The sequence below is a fragment of the Pseudophryne corroboree genome, chromosome 6, assembly GCF_028390025.1.
Source record: "Pseudophryne corroboree isolate aPseCor3 chromosome 6, aPseCor3.hap2, whole genome shotgun sequence".
NCBI classification, from domain to species: Eukaryota; Metazoa; Chordata; class Amphibia; order Anura; family Myobatrachidae; genus Pseudophryne; species Pseudophryne corroboree.
The window spans coordinates 390,838,834-390,855,049 of record NC_086449.1 but is presented as its reverse complement, the minus strand read 5'-3'; positions in this window follow the sequence as shown (position 1 = coordinate 390,855,049).

Below are 16,216 nucleotides of genomic sequence, written 5' to 3'. Positions count from 1 at the left end.
ACTTTAGAAACTTCGGTTGGTCTTCAATCTGCATCTGCGTTAGTGGACTGTGGAGCCGCAGGAAACTTCATCACTCAAGCTGCGGTAGATAAGTTTTGTTTGCCTGTCTGTGAACTTTCATACCCAGTCTACATTACCGCTGTAGATGGTAGCCGAATCTCCAAGGGGAATATCTCTCACCAAACTGTGCCAATAGTTCTGGGAGTTGGGTTCCTGCACTCAGAATTAATAAAGTTCTTAGTTATTCCTCAGGCAACCCAAGAGGTCGTTTTGGGTATGCCCTGGCTCCAACTACATAATCCACAGATTGATTGGTCTACTTTACAACTTACTTCCTGGGGTTCACATTGCCGCCAGGCCTGTTTAGCCCAAGTTTGTCCTATCAAGTCTACTGAAGTTAAAACCCAGTCAAGTCTTCCTGCGGCTTACCAAGATTTCTCTGACGTCTTCAGTGAAAAAGCCGCTGACGTTCTGCCGCCCCATAGAGAGTGGGATTGCCCCATTGACCTCATTCCCGGCAAGAAACCACCTAGGGGGCGTACCTATCCGTTGTCCGTTCCTGAAACTGAAGCGATGAGCAACTACATCAGGGAGAACGTACAGAAAGGATTTATCCGTCCCTCATCTTCACCCGCTGGTGCGGGCTTCTTCTTTGTTAAGAAAAAGGATGGAGGATTACGTCCATGCATTGACTACCGGGGTCTCAATGACATTACCATCAAAAATAGCTATCCATTACCACTCATCACCGAATTGTTTGACAGAGTTAAGGGAGCCCGCATCTTCACTAAGTTAGATCTCCGCGGTGCCTACAACCTCATCAGAATCCGGAGTGGTGACGAATGGAAGACAGCTTTTAACACTCGAGATGGTCATTACGAGTACCTGGTAATGCCATTCGGGTTAAGTAATGCCCCAGCAGTGTTCCAGCACTTTGTGAACGAAATCTTCCGTGACGTTCTGTACAAGTATCTTGTGGTTTATCTGGATGATATCCTCATCTTCTCCCAAGACCTCTCCTCTCATCGTCTACAAGTCCGTGAAGTCCTCCGACGTCTTCGTGAGAAACGGCTCTACGGTAAACTGTCCAAGTGCACCTTTGAAGTTTCCTCTATACCCTTCCTGGGGTATATAATTTCCGGATCGGATCTCCAGATGGACCCGACAAAGTTGGAAGCCATTGCCAATTGGTCCATTCCAAATTCTCTCAAGTCTATTCAGCGATTCCTGGGATTCGCCAATTACTATAGGAAGTTTATCCGAGGATTCTCAACTCTCATCGCTTCTATTACCAACTTAACTCGGAAAGGGGCAGATCATTCCAACTGGTCAGAAGAAGCTTTTGCGGCATTCCAGAAAATCAAGCTGGCCTTTATGTCTGCTCCAGTTCTGTCTCAACCAGATGTAAACAAGCCGTTCGAGTTGGAGGTGGATGCCTCTACGGTAGGAGTTGGAGCTGTTCTCTCCCAGAAGGGAACTGATGGGAAGATTCACACTTGTGGATTCTATTCTCGTAAATTCCTCTCTGCAGAAGCTAACTATTCCATTGGAGATCAAGAACTACTAGCGATCAAGCTGGCCCTTGAGGAATGGAGGTATCTCCTGGAAGGGGCCAAATATCCGTTCAACATCTATACGGATCATAAGAATCTGCTTTATTTAAAGGCAGCCCAGTGCCTTAATCCTCGCCAGTCCCGGTGGGCTATGTTTTTCTCTCGTTTTAACTTTAAGCTTCATTTCCGCCCAGGTTCTCAGAATATTAAAGCTGACGCCTTATCTCGATCTATGGAGTCCGAAGAGGAAACGTCTGACTCAGTTCTGCATTCCATCCTGAGTCCAGTGGTATTTGCCGCATCTCAAGTTTCTCCTGCTCCTCCTCCTGGTAAGACTTTTGTTTCCCCAGAATTCCGTTCCAAGTTGTTGTCTTGGGCTCATCAGTCCAAGTTCACTGGACATCCTGGTATCCTGAAAACCTTCAAATTCCTCTCTGAGACGTACTGGTGGCCGAAGATGAAAGCTGACATCAAAGATTTCGTGGCATCCAGTCCTAAGTGTGCGCAGCACAAGACTCCTCGTCAGTCTCCAGCAGGTCAGTTACAACCATTATCTGTTCCCAGTCGCCCCTGGTCACATCTGTCCATGGATTTTATCTCCGACCTGCCCCCTTCTCAAGGATATAATACCATCTGGGTTGTGGTGGATAGATTTACCAAAATGGCCCATTTCGTTCCTCTCCAGGGTCTCCCTTCTGCCCCAAAACTCGCCCAAATCTTCCTACGGGAGACGAGGTTTTGGAGAGCCCTCTGTTCTGCCATGCAAGTTAAACTGAAGTTCTCGTCAGCTTACCACCCTCAGACGAATGGGCAGACAGAGAGGGTAAACCAGGAATTGGAAAACTTTTTAAGACTTTATGTTTCATCTTCTCAAGATGACTGGTTGGATCTGCTCCCGTGGGCCGAATTTGCCCACAACTTCCGCTACCACACCGCTACTGAGACAACTCCGTTCTTTGCTGTATATGGACAACATCCTCGTGTTCCAGATTTCCAAGAACTCCCTCACATAGATGTTCCTGCTGCCACTGCTGTCCTGAGTCAGTTTTCTTCAACCTGGAGGAAGATTCATGCTTCCCTCAAGAAGGCCTCCAGCCGGTATAAATTCTTTGCTGACCGCAAAAGACGTGCAGTTCCTAGCCTGAAACCTGGTGACAAGGTTTGGCTTTCTACTCGGAACCTCCGTCTTAGAGTCCCGTCGATGAAATTCGCACCACGTTTCATCGGTCCCTTTTCTATTGACAGAGTCATCAGTCCTGTGGCCTACAAGCTTAAGTTACCACCTTCATTATGAATACCTAATGCCTTTCATGTCTCTCTCCTCAGACCATTAGTCCTGAATCGCTTCCAAAGAGCTCTTCCAGTCGGCCCCAAAGTTCGAACTCAGCGGGGCGTGGAGTTCGAGATAGAGAAGATTCTGGATTCCCGTTGCCGGTACGGTCGTCTACAATATCTTATCGACTGGTCCGGTTATGGTCCGGAGGAGAGAAGTTGGGTGAATTCGTCAGATGTCCATGCTCCAAGGTTGGTCCGTGTCTTCCACAGCACTCATCCTTCCAAGCCACGTGGGTGTTCAGTGCCCACCCATAAAGGAGGGGGTACTGTCAGGAATCGACTCACCACAGTGACATCTGTCCGTCGGTGCGGACTCCGTCCGGGGTTCCTATGTTCTGCTGTCATCCGCACCTCTGCCGCCAGACGTCGTCCTGGGCCTAGGAACGCTCCTGTGACAGCGGGTGTGTGAGCACGCCGCGTTCCCGCCGGGCCGCGGCATGGGCGCCGCCATGACAGTCTCCATCGGTCAGAGTACCTCCTTTTCCCACTCCAACCAATGCCTGCACACCAGGGGGTATATCAGGAGCTGCAGGGTGAGCCTGTGGTTATCCTGAACTTTGTGTCACTCCTACGAACCATGTGTCTGGATCTGGTACCTGTTCCTCCGTGTTCCTGGTTACCTGCCTATACCTCCGTGTTCCTGGTTACCTACCTGTGACTTTGTGCTCCAGGTTATCCTCTACAGCTCCGTGGAACTACAAGCCTCAGCAACACCTGCTTCTGTTTACAGGCTTCACACAAATCACCAACCCAGTGTGCTTCAGCCTAGCAGTAGAGACTCACTCCAGGTGCATTCCATCTCCTCACCTGTGATGCAGCTTGCTTGCTGCTTGTGCCTCATCACCTGCACTGTGAACGTTGCCAGTCTCCTGCCTCTGCTACCAGGTTTGCTGTATGTTACCATCTCTGCTGGTTCCATGTTTTAAACTGCTCTGGTTCCCATACCAGATTATCATCTATCAAGTTATCATTCATCAGTTATCATTTCATCAGTTATCATTCATCCATTGTCATATTCCTATTGCCATAGACTTTCAGCTCCCACGCTGTACCATTGACATTGCATTCCTTATTGTTTATTTCTGCTGCCTTTTGTGAACTTTGTGTTTAATAAACATCATTGCGCCCATGCGCAGAAACTTAATCCAGCCTCCTCACTTTCTCCCTCCTACCTCCACTGACCCACTAGCGCCCCCTCCGGGGACACAGACAAAACCAAGTCTGACAGCTGCCCAGTGCAGCCCTCCTGTTAGGTGACCTGCTGCTGCAAGCACCAACTCGAAACCAAGCTCTCAGTGCCTGGAGGCGGGGTTTATAGGGGAGGCCCAATGCATCCTGGGACAGCCTAAAGCTTTAGCCTGTTGGTGCCTCTGGATCAAGATCCACTGTACACCCTGATGTTTTCCTGTGGAACCAGTGGATCCTGCTGCAGAAAACACTGTAATGTACCATTACATATACAGGTCCAGCCACTGTTGCACACAGACTACTGGAATACCACATATCATTTTAATCAGCAAAAGCTGCCTGTGTGTCCTATTCGCAGCGTTTTGCAAATAAGACATTTGAATGGAAAAAGTTGCACAAAGATACTCGGCGCTACCAAGTCATGCCATGTCGTGACTGGGAGGCTAGATGTAAGTGGACACATCTGTAACTACAAAAAAAACTCTATTGTGAAAATGACATACCTCCAATGAAAAGTGACATGGAAAGGTCAAGTGAGGCGTGGCCATTCACCTTCTCCATGCACTCTGATACAGCTCAAATTCATACGTTAATGTTACAGTTAGTGAGGGAGTGCTCCCAGGAACATTGTTAACAGCTGGTTGTTATCTTAACATACTGTAAAGTTCACTTTGTCTATTTGTCATTCAAATTCATTACAGACATGTTAACCAATTATCAGAACAGATTTACCCTGCAGAAAACAGCACTTATCACTGAAGATCTACCTCTACAAGCCTACAAATGGTGTGGACAATCTGGCTTCTCATACCAGGCTCCACATTTCTGCAACAACCTACCTTAGTCACTTTAATGAACCACGTGCCTTAGATATTTCAAAACATTGTTTGGGCTTCAAAACTAATTATTTAAAGTGGATCTAACTACTAAAAACAAGATAACTGTACATCAGTTCTAGACTAGTAGGTTTGCCACAGTGATCAAAGTAGGCAATATTGTGCTGTATTATAGTTTTTCAGGTCTTACTTGGGTACATTTCGTTGTCAATGCATGTATATGTATTGTACAATGACATAGTTGACTTGAAAACATTTGTCATGATAACATTCAATGGACATGAAATATTTGCAATTGCTTTCTTTGATCGGAAATAATTGTGGACAATTGAATGCAGGCAGAAATCCACATCTACCGTCCCTATCAATCCGCTGGTGGATGTAGTCGTCATCATAAGCAAGCATTTATCCCTACTGCAAGAGACTCTGCAGAAGTTGGACAAATCTCTGCATACGCTCACCGCTGACTAGAAATCAATTCGGTCAACATGCCAAAAGCAAACTTTTCCTTAAGTTGTGTATGCAAGCCCTGACATGTGCAGTCTGCTAAAAATCATAGGAGATCCATCAGCAGATGAAATTGTGGGCAACTCAGGATCAGGCACATTAAATCATACCTGTATTTGATGTATGCACTGCACAACTGAAATAAGTGGTGTATGTTGAGGTATACGTTGTTCGTAAAATACCTGTCACTAGCAGATCAAAATAGGGAAAGTTCCTGGTTTGGAATTGAAGGATTAATTACCTCTGACAAATTAGCCAGACACTATCCTGAGCTGGTACTTGTTGAATGCAACCGTTTACTTTTACTTTCCGAAGACACCTGTGAATATTGGACTATATTGCCATTGGAAGGACATGCATCCAGTTCCACATAAGTCCATTCCACCCATAACTGCTTGCAGACAGAGTTACCATCACAGCAGGACTGCATGGAGCAGAAGGAATATGGTCTATTCCTTGGTACTTCACTGTTCTCATTATCTGGACCATACATGTGGACATGGTAAATAATCCTTCCATTCCAAGCCAGGAACTTTCCTCATCTGTATGTACTACAGTGACAAGATATCAGCCCAGCTCAAGTTTGAACTCTCCAATGTACATTTGGACATTTTTATAGCTCATTAATTTTAGAACCATGTAATCAGCGTGTGTACAATTATGTAACCATTTTTAGATGTGTGATCATACAATTATATTTCTTGTAAACCCTGCGACGTATCCTTTTTCCTGTTATAATTTATGAGATAGTTCATCAGGTGACTACCTTATTTTAAATAGCAGTGAAAGTGTGCATAGGACTTCTTCCAATACAATTACTATTATTTATTTGATATATTATTTTAAACTTCTAAAAAGAATTATTTAATTTTTTTGAATTTGGTGTTGCACTAGGGTGTTTTTCTTGATGGTGCCAGCTGTTTCTCCCTTTCATTACCTTTGAGATAGATAAACAGCTATCATCATAGGTAGATAGTCATGACACAATATATGACAAGTAGACAGCTATGGGACAGATATTCAATTAAAAAAAAAGAGAACATTGTAATATTGACAGAATGGCAAAAAAGGTGGCATGGAAGTCAAACCAGACACTAACCAATTCAGTTTAGAAAATTGTGAAAGTAGGTTTGTCTTATTTAATCCTATTTTCAAACACGTTCACTTTAAAAAAGTGTTTGACTACAATAATAACCTGGCTACCAGTTTTGACAATAACTGTATGCAGTGAGCTTTTAAGTTGGTCTAACTAAGAAATACATATAAGGCACGTGTGCATCAGTTCTACACTGCCAGCACATGCTGACTTAGGTGTGCCATGATGATTGCTCTCCAAGTAGGCAATATTGTGCTGTATAAACTGAGAGCAAATCAGCTCTTTCATAACAAAATACTTGTGTATAGGTATGTTGTAGCAAACCATGATGAAGTGTATTTGGAATGGCATACAGCAGAGTTTCCCAAACTCTGCCATTACAGTTCAGGTTTTAAGGCTATCCATATTTGAGTCCAGATGGTTCAAAGTCAAGTCAAACTGACTGAGGTACTAATTAAGTCACCTGTGCTCAAGCAGAGTTTGGGAAACCAGTGTACAGAAATGTGACACTGTTCAACGAGCAATAATTTGTATACACAGCAGTATTAACATCCCACATAATAAAAAAAATAGTACCTCCAGCATATTAAAATATATATTTTTTCAGATTTATTTTCACTTTGAAATAGCCAGACAAATCTGTATTTCAAGTAAATATATACTTACATGTATTACAGTAATGCCATTAGCACCAATATTAAAGGATTGGAGTAGTGAGATGTGGTTAAACAGTGGTATGCATGTAGGTCACAGCAATAAATTCATGTCACAAAAAGGCTTGTATAATAAAGTGCAAACCAATAAAGTGGCTGCAGAATAGAAAGCAGTAAGCAGTGCAGTGCTGTACATTACTTTGATAAATGTACTGTACTGTTGGTATCTGTTATGTCACATTAGTGTTACTTGCATCTTCATGATAGCATTTAATGGGAGACAATCTTCTAAAACTAAAGAACTATAAATGATAAATAGCCAATATTACTAAAATAGGTATGCGTAAGGATCCCGGCAATCAGAATACCAATGGTAAGAGGGGTTAAGCACCAGTGGGTGAATAGGGTTGGGATGCTGGAAGGGACGGTTAGGATTAGGCTGCGGGAAGTGTCAGGTAGCGTTAAAATACTTACCGGTATCCTTTGGGATTTTGACCGCCAGGATGCCACTGTCAGCATCCTGACCATCAGGATTGGGAACTACCAGGATGTCGTACCCAACACCTAAAATCAGTATTAATGAAAAAGATGATTTTGGTACTTACCGATAAATACATTTCTCTGAATCCACTTGGGGACACTGGAGAACGCTTAGACATATGGGGTGTGAAGTGATGCAGACCGGAGGTAGCACAATATAATAAAAAAATGTATGCACAGCTGGCTCCTCCCCCCTTCACACCCCATAATCCCTCAGTTTGAAAAAAATTTACGGAGAGAAGAGGGAACATGAAAAATCAAGTCCATACAGGAAGGAACGAACCAACCAACCAACCAACCAACCAACCGTACCAACACATCAAACAGCAACCAAGAACTATTAACATAATAATCAAACTGTTTGAACTAAATTTAACAAGAAACACGCAGGCTGACAGCACCGAGGCGGGCATCCAGTGTCCCCGAGTGGACATTGGACTCGAAATTAACGGGAATTATCGGTAAGTACCAAAATCCTCTTTTCGCTTTCATTCACGAGGGGACACTGGAGAACTCAGACATCTGGAGACATACCAAAGATACTCCCATGGGCGGGAGTGCTGTCCAAAGCCTGAAGAACCAAACGTCCAAACCTTGGATCTCTAGATGCAAACGTATCAAACCTGTAAAAACGAGTGAACGTGTGTGCAGATGACCATGTTGCAATTCTTCAAAGTTGGTTAGTGGAGGCTCCTTTACCCGCAGCCCATGAAGCACTCACTGATTTGGTAGTATGAGCCCCTACCTGAAATGGAACTCTCTTACTGCTAGAGAGATATGCCTGCTTATGGTTAGTCGTATTCATCTGCCCAAAGTCTGTTTCGAAGCCGGCCAGCCCTTCCTGGGACCATCATACAAGACAAACAAAACGTCTAACTTCCTAAAGGAATTTATAACCTGTACATATATCCATAAGGCTCGGACCACATCCAAGTCTACATCCCCTTCTGCCAATTCCTGGCAGGACAGAACCCCAATCGGTTGGTTTATGTAGAAACTGGAAACCACCTTAGGTAAAAACTCTGCTTTTGTACGGAGCTCCACTCTGTCTTCACAAAAAACTAGGGCTTCTACACGACAGAGACCCTAACTTGGAGACCTTCCTCCTTGATGCTAAAGCTAGGAGCAGGACTACCTGGAAATTCCAGCTCAAGTATTTCAAATCTGCACTTTGCAAAGGTTGAAAAACTGCAGATGTAAAAAATTCTAAGACTAAATTTAGATCCCACTGGGCCATGGGAGGACGAAACGGTGGTTGTATTCTCAACACGCCTTTCAAAAATGTCTGGACCTCCTGCAAGGACGCCAGACGTTGTTGAAAAAAAGAATCAAGAGAGCAGAGACCCGTACCTTCAAGAATCCCAATCTCAAACCATCATCCAACCCATCTTGGAGAAACCTCAAATGCCTAGAAAGACGGAACTCTCTGGGATTCCAACCGTTAGACTGGCACCAGACCATGTACTTCTTCCAGATTCTATAGTAGTGTGCTGCAGTTGACTGGTTTCCTTGCATCCAACATGGTAGGAATAGCCGATTTCAGGATACCCCTGTCACTCAGTATCCTGGTCTCAAGAACCACACCGTTAAACGTAGACAGTTCAGACCTGGGTGAAGGAATGGACCTTGTGACAACAGGTCCTCCCTCTGCGGCAGTTTCCAAGGGTTTTCCGCCAGGAGTCCCCTCAGGTCCAAGTACCAACTTCTGCGAGGCCAGTCTGAAGCAATTAAAATCACCCACGCTCTTTCCTGTTTCATCTTTTTTTAACACTCTTAACATGTGAACGGCTGGCCAGGTCCAGGTAGACACACGGGCCCTGAACGAGGAGGTCTGGGCGTTGAGGAAGTAGAAGAGGACGCTCTATCGATAGACCATGCAGGTCTGAGAAACAATGCCATCTGGGCCACGCTGGAGCGACTAGAAGTAGCATTCCTCTTTCTTGCTTGAACTTCCGTAGTACCCTGGGCAGGAGTGACACTGGAGGGAACACGTATGGCAGCCGATAGTTCCATAGAATTGCCAGTGCGTACACGAACACTGCTTGAGGATCCCTTGTCCTTGATCCGAAGACCTGAACCATGTGATTGTGTCGAGACGCCATCAGGTCTACATCTGGTAGGCCCCACTTGTCCATTAGGAGTTGAAAGACTTCTGGATGAAGACTCCACTCTCAGATGTGTACATCCTGATGACTGAGGAAATCCGCTTCCCAGTTGAGGACTCCGGAAATGAACACTACCGATATTGCTGGCAGATGGCATTCTGCCCAACGGAGGATTTTTGATACTTCCAGCATTGCCATGCGGCTTCGAGTGCCTCCTTGATGATTTATGTACGCCACCGTGGTGGCGTGGTCTGATTGTACTTGAACAGGCCTGTTCTGTACCAGAGGCAGGGCAAGCGTCAGCGCATTGAACACTGCCTGCAATTCCAGAATGTTTATCAGGAGGAGAGATTCCTCCCTGGTCCACCGACCCTGGAGAGAGTGTTGCTCCAACACTGCGCCCCAACCTTGCAGACTGGCATCCGTTGTCAGGATGACCCAGTTGGAGATTCAGAAGGGACGGCCCCTGCTCAACTGTTGGTCCTGTAGCCACCAGTGCAGTGACAGACGAACCTCCGGAATCAAAGAGATCATTTAAGACTTGATCCGATGAGGCAGGCCGTCCTACTTGAAAAGGATTAACCTCTGCAGAGGGTGGGAATGAAATTGAGCGTACTCCACCATGTCGAAAGCTGACACCATGAGGCCTAGTACTTGCATTGCCGAGTGTTTTAACACTCTTGGGCGAGAGGAAGTATCTGATCCTGTCCTGAAGTTTAGATAGGATAGACATAGTAGACGCCTTGGCCGCCATAACACCTGCCTCAGAGGCCGCCTCCTGAATATAGTGGGAGGCTGTGGTAATATAAGACAGATATTGTCTGGCAGTGTCAGAGAAACCCTGAGGCAGCTCATTCTCAACTGCCTGAACCCATGCTTCAATTCCTTTCGCAGCCCAGGAGGCTGCCATAGTGGGTCTATGTACAGTACCTGTTATGGAGTAAATAGAGGCATCCTTCCACACGCTTATCCGTTGGCTCCTTCAGTGAGGTGACAGGCAGAGAAGATGACACCACAAGACGGGCGACTTGAGAGTCCACCGGCGGTGGAGTTTCCCACTGGCTACTCAACTCTGCAGGGATAGGATAACGAGCTAGTATCTTTTTAGGCAGGGAAAATGTATTTCCTGTAGACGCCCAGGATTCTTGATGTATATGTCAATTAAATGGTCAGAATGTGGTAAGACTACTTTAGTAACCTTCTGACGTTTGAACTTATCAGGTTCTTTAGATGCAGTAGTGGGCTCGATCTCATCTATTTGGATAATCAACTTAATAGCCTCCACTAGGTCAGGAACATCAACCTGGGTTGTAGATTCCTTAGCAGAAGCGACTATCAGTGTCTGATGGATCAGTATATTCCCTATCCTCATCAGAAGAATCATCCGAAACATTAGTGGATTGAGAGGAAGAAATGTCCCGCTTAGATGACCCCTTGGACCCAGAGGGGCGTGGGGTAAACTTTTGTCTAACCAAAGATTGATTTAGTTGTTGTAGACAGAGTGTCCGCCCAGGGCAGATTAACTACAGGGACAATATGTGGCTGTAATGGCACAGGAGGTCCCACAGGGGGCGTAAGACGTGTCACAAGCGTATTCAGCATACTTGAGAACGCTGCCCAAGGTGGGTCCTGATTGGCCACAGGTGCTGCGGGTTGACTGGGAGGTGTATGGCATCCAGTGACTGAACCCTCGGTTAAAACTCCCCCTCAGGTAAATACGTAGTGCCAGCACTGCATGATGCAGAAGCGGACGCAGATTTCCCACCCTGTGTGGCAGACATTATTGGGATTGTAGCCTTAGAGCGTAACAGTAAAATATAGCCAGACAAACACAATACCTGCAAATAACCCAGTGTTATGCGACAGTAAATATAGGTTACAAACAGAGGATTTAAGCGGTATGAGGTGACTGAAATAAACAGCAAAAAATACCAAACAGTATATACTGTGTAGCACTATAACTATAAATGAGACCCTGACGCACCTAGCCCCCCAGGGTACAGAATATAGTGATAGTAAGTAGTGTGATACACGAGAATGGTATCCACACAGCAGCTACAGGCACACTCAATCACAGGTACAATGCAAAAATGATTACAGATAAACAATAAAACTGGACTAGTAAAACTACATACAAATATATAAATATATAGATATAACAATGCACAGTAACTACTGGATATATATCACAGAATACTTGTACTAAATATTCAGATAGCAGTACACTTGTTCTTAACTAACACTGTCTAAAATGACACGTAGAATACTTAAGTGTCTTTACAGAGGAGACAGTGCACTGTAGTCCCAGAGATCAGCCCAGCTAGCAGTGTAAAGATGGCGCCAAACTCTCTGTCAGTGAGTGACGGAGAGTGAAATGGGGGAGTGGCTACAGTTCAGCGCCTTATCCACTATGCTGGTCCTCACCACCGGGTACTGTGAATCCTATGTAAAACGGATTTTAGTAAATCCGACCTGTGCTCCGTGCCCTGGTGGATATAGTGGGGTCCCTGTGCAGTAGAGTGTCCCTGCCAGCATAGCGGTCTGTCTCCTTGGATCGTGACCGGACCGCGATTTCCCGGCAGGTCCCACCTGGGGGACCCTCTTATCTCCTCCCTGACGTGCAGCCACGCGATCCTGGAGAGCGTCAGCGGTGGTGTGCCTGATGACCGGTGCGCTTCTGCTGCAAGTACACGGGAACCCGGACGTGAGAGTATGCAGTGCTGCTGCGGAGGTGATGGAGCCGCAGCACAGTATGTCAGAATGACATATAAAGTGCTGCGGCCCTTGATGTCTTCTTTAAAAGCTCTTTTCAGGGCTGCCTAGCGCAGCCCCACCTGTTAGTGACCTGCACTGCAGGCACCAACTTACAAACTGAGCTCCAGTGCCCGGAGGCGGGGTTACAGAGGAGGCGGTGCAGTGCATCCTGGGAACAGTCAAAGCTTTAGCCTGTTGGTGCCTCGGATCAAGATCCAACTCTACACCCCCGATGCATTCCCTGTGGAATCCCAGTGTACCCCGCTGCAGAAACATATATTATTCAATACATTTTATTCAGAGAGATCACAGAAGCAGAGTCTATTATTGTAATAGGGCCATACTATCTATGACTGGCTCCAATATATCTTTCCCTCAAAGGGGAAAGCCCACTCAAGCTGCGCGCCTACAGTGAAAAAATAAGAATTTACTTACCGATAATTCTATTTCTCGGAGTCCGTAGTGGATGCTGGGGTTCCTGAAAGGACCATGGGGAATAGCGGCTCCGCAGGAGACAGGGCACAAAAGTAAAGCTTTCCGATCAGGTGGTGTGCACTGGCTCCTCCCCCTATGACCCTCCTCCAAGCCAGTTAGGTACTGTGCCCGGACGAGCGTACACAATAAGGGAGGAATTTTGAATCCCGGGTAAGACTCATACCAGCCACACCAATCACACCGTACAACTTGTGATCAAAACCAGTTAACAGTATGATAACAGAGGAGCCTCTGAAAGATGGCTTCCTAAACAATAACCCGAATTAGTTAACAATAACTATGTACAATTATTGCAGATAATCCGCACTTGGGATGGGCGCCCAGCATCCACTACGGACTCCGAGAAATAGAATTATCGGTAAGTAAATTCTTATTTTCTCTATCGTCCTAGTGGATGCTGGGGTTCCTGAAAGGACCATGGGGATTATACCAAAGCTCCCAAACGGGCGGGAGAGTGCGGATGACTCTGCAGCACCGAATGAGAGAACTCCAGGTCCTCCTTAGCCAGAGTATCAAATTTGTAAAATTTTACAAACGTGTTCTCCCCTGACCACGTAGCTGCTCGGCAAAGTTGTAATGCCGAGACCCCTCGGGCAGCCGCCCAAGATGAGCCCACCTTCCTTGTGGAGTGGGCCTTTACAGATTTAGGCTGTGGCAGGCCTGCCACAGAATGTGCAAGTTGGATTGTGCTACAGATCCAACGAGCAATCGTCTGCTTAGACGCAGGAGCACCCATCTTGTTGGGTGCATACAATATAAACAACGAGTCAGATTTTCTGACTCCAGCTGTCCTTGCAATAATAAGATTTTACTTACCGATAAATCTATTTCTCATAGTCCGTAGTGGATGCTGGGGACTCCGTCAGGACCATGGGGAATAGCGGCTCCGCAGGAGACAGGGCACAAAAGCAAGCTTTTAGGATCACATGGTGTGTACTGGCTCCTCCCCCTATGACCCTCCTCCAAGCCTCAGTTAGGTACTGTGCCCGGACGAGCGTACACAATAAGGAAGGATCTTGAATCCCGGGTAAGACTCATACCAGCCACACCAATCACACCGTACAACTTGTGATTTGAACCCAGTTAACAGTATGATAACAATGAAGTAGCCTCTAAAAAAGATGGCTCACAACAATAATAACCCGATTTTTTTTGTAACAATAACTATGTACAAGTAATGCAGACAATCCGCACTTGGGATGGGCGCCCAGCATCCACTACGGACTATGAGAAATAGATTTATCGGTAAGTAAAATCTTATTTTCTCTAACGTCCTAGTGGATGCTGGGGACTCCGTCAGGACCATGGGGATTATACCAAAGCTCCCAAACGGGCGGGAGAGTGCGGATGACTCTGCAGCACCGAATGAGAGAACTCCAGGTCCTCCTCAGCCAGGGTATCAAATTTGTAGAATTTAGCAAACGTGTTTGCCCCTGACCAAGTAGCTGCTCGGCAAAGTTGTAAAGCCGAGACCCCTCGGGCAGCCGCCCAAGATGAGCCCACCTTCCTTGTGGAATGGGCATTTACATATTTTGGCTGTGGCAGGCCTGCCACAGAATGTGCAAGCTGAATTGTACTACAAATCCAACGAGCAATAGTCTGCTTAGAAGCAGGAGCACCCAGCTTTTTGGGTGCCTACAATATAAACAGCAAGTCAGACTTTCTGACTCCAGCCGTCCTGGAATTATATATATATATATATATATATATATATATATATATATATATATATATATATATATTTTCAGGGCCCTGACAACGTCTAGCAACTTGGAGTCCTCCAAGTCCCTAGTAGCCGCAGGCACCACAATAGGTTGTTTCAGGTGAAACGCTGACACCACCTTAGGAAGAAACTGGGGACGAGTCCGCAGTTCTGCCCTGTCCGAATGGAAAATCAAATATGGGCTTTTGTAAGACAAAGCCGCCAATTTTGACAATCGCCTGGCCGAGGCCAGGGCCAACAGCATGGTCACTTTCCATGTGAGATATTTCAAATCCACAGATTTGAGTGGTTCAAACCAATATGATTTGAGGAATCCCAACACTACGTTGAGATCCCACGGTGCCACTGGAGGCACACAAGGGCTGTATATGCAATACTCCCTTGACAAACGTCTGGACTTCAGGAACTGAAGCCAATTCTTTTTGGAAGAAAATCTATAGGACCGAAACTTGAACCTTAATGGACCCCAATTTGAGGCTCATAGACACTCCTGTTTGCAGGAAGTGCAGAAATCGACCTAGTTGAAATTTTTTCGTGGGGCCTTCCTGGCCTCACCCACGCAACATATTTTTACCACATGTGGTGATAACGTTGTGCGGTCACCTCCTTCCTGGCTTTGACCAGGGTAGGTATGACCTCTTCCGGAATGCCTTTTCCCTTAGGATCCGGCGTTCAAACCGCCATGCCGTCAAACGCAGTCGCGGTAAGTCTTGGAACAGACAAGGTCCCTGCTGGAGCAGGTCCTTTCTTAAAGGCCGATGCCACGGTTCCTCTTGGAACAGACATGGTACTTGCTGAAAGCAAATCCCTTCTTAGCTCCCGAGGCCATTAGTCCTCTGTGAGCATCTCTTGAAGTTCCGGTTACCAAGTCCCTCTTGGCCAATCCGGAGCCACGAGTATAGTTCTTACTCCTCTATGTCTTTTAATTCTCAATACCTTGGTTATGAGAAGCAGAGGAGGGAACACATACACCGACTGTTACACCCACGGTGTTACCAGGACGTCCACAGCTATCGCCTGAAGGTCTCGTGACCTGGCGCAATGCCTGTCCCATTTTTTGTTCGGGCGGGACGCCATCATGTCCACCTTTGGTCTTTCCCAACGGTTCCCAATCATGCGGAAAACTTCCCGATGAAGTTCCCACTCTCCCGGGTGGAGGTCGTGCCTGCTGAGGAAGTCTGCTTCCCAGTCGTCCACTCCCGGAATGAACACTGCTGACAGTGCTATCACATGATTTTCCGCCTAGCGAAAAATCCTTGCAGTTTTGCCACTGCCCTCCTGCTTCTTGTGCCGCCCTTTCTGTTTACGTGGGCGACTGCCGTGATGTTATCCCACTGGATCAATACCGGCTGACCTTGAAGCAGAGGTCTTGCTAAGCTTAGAGCATTATAAATTTGCTCTTAGCTCCAGTATATTTATGTGGAGAGAATT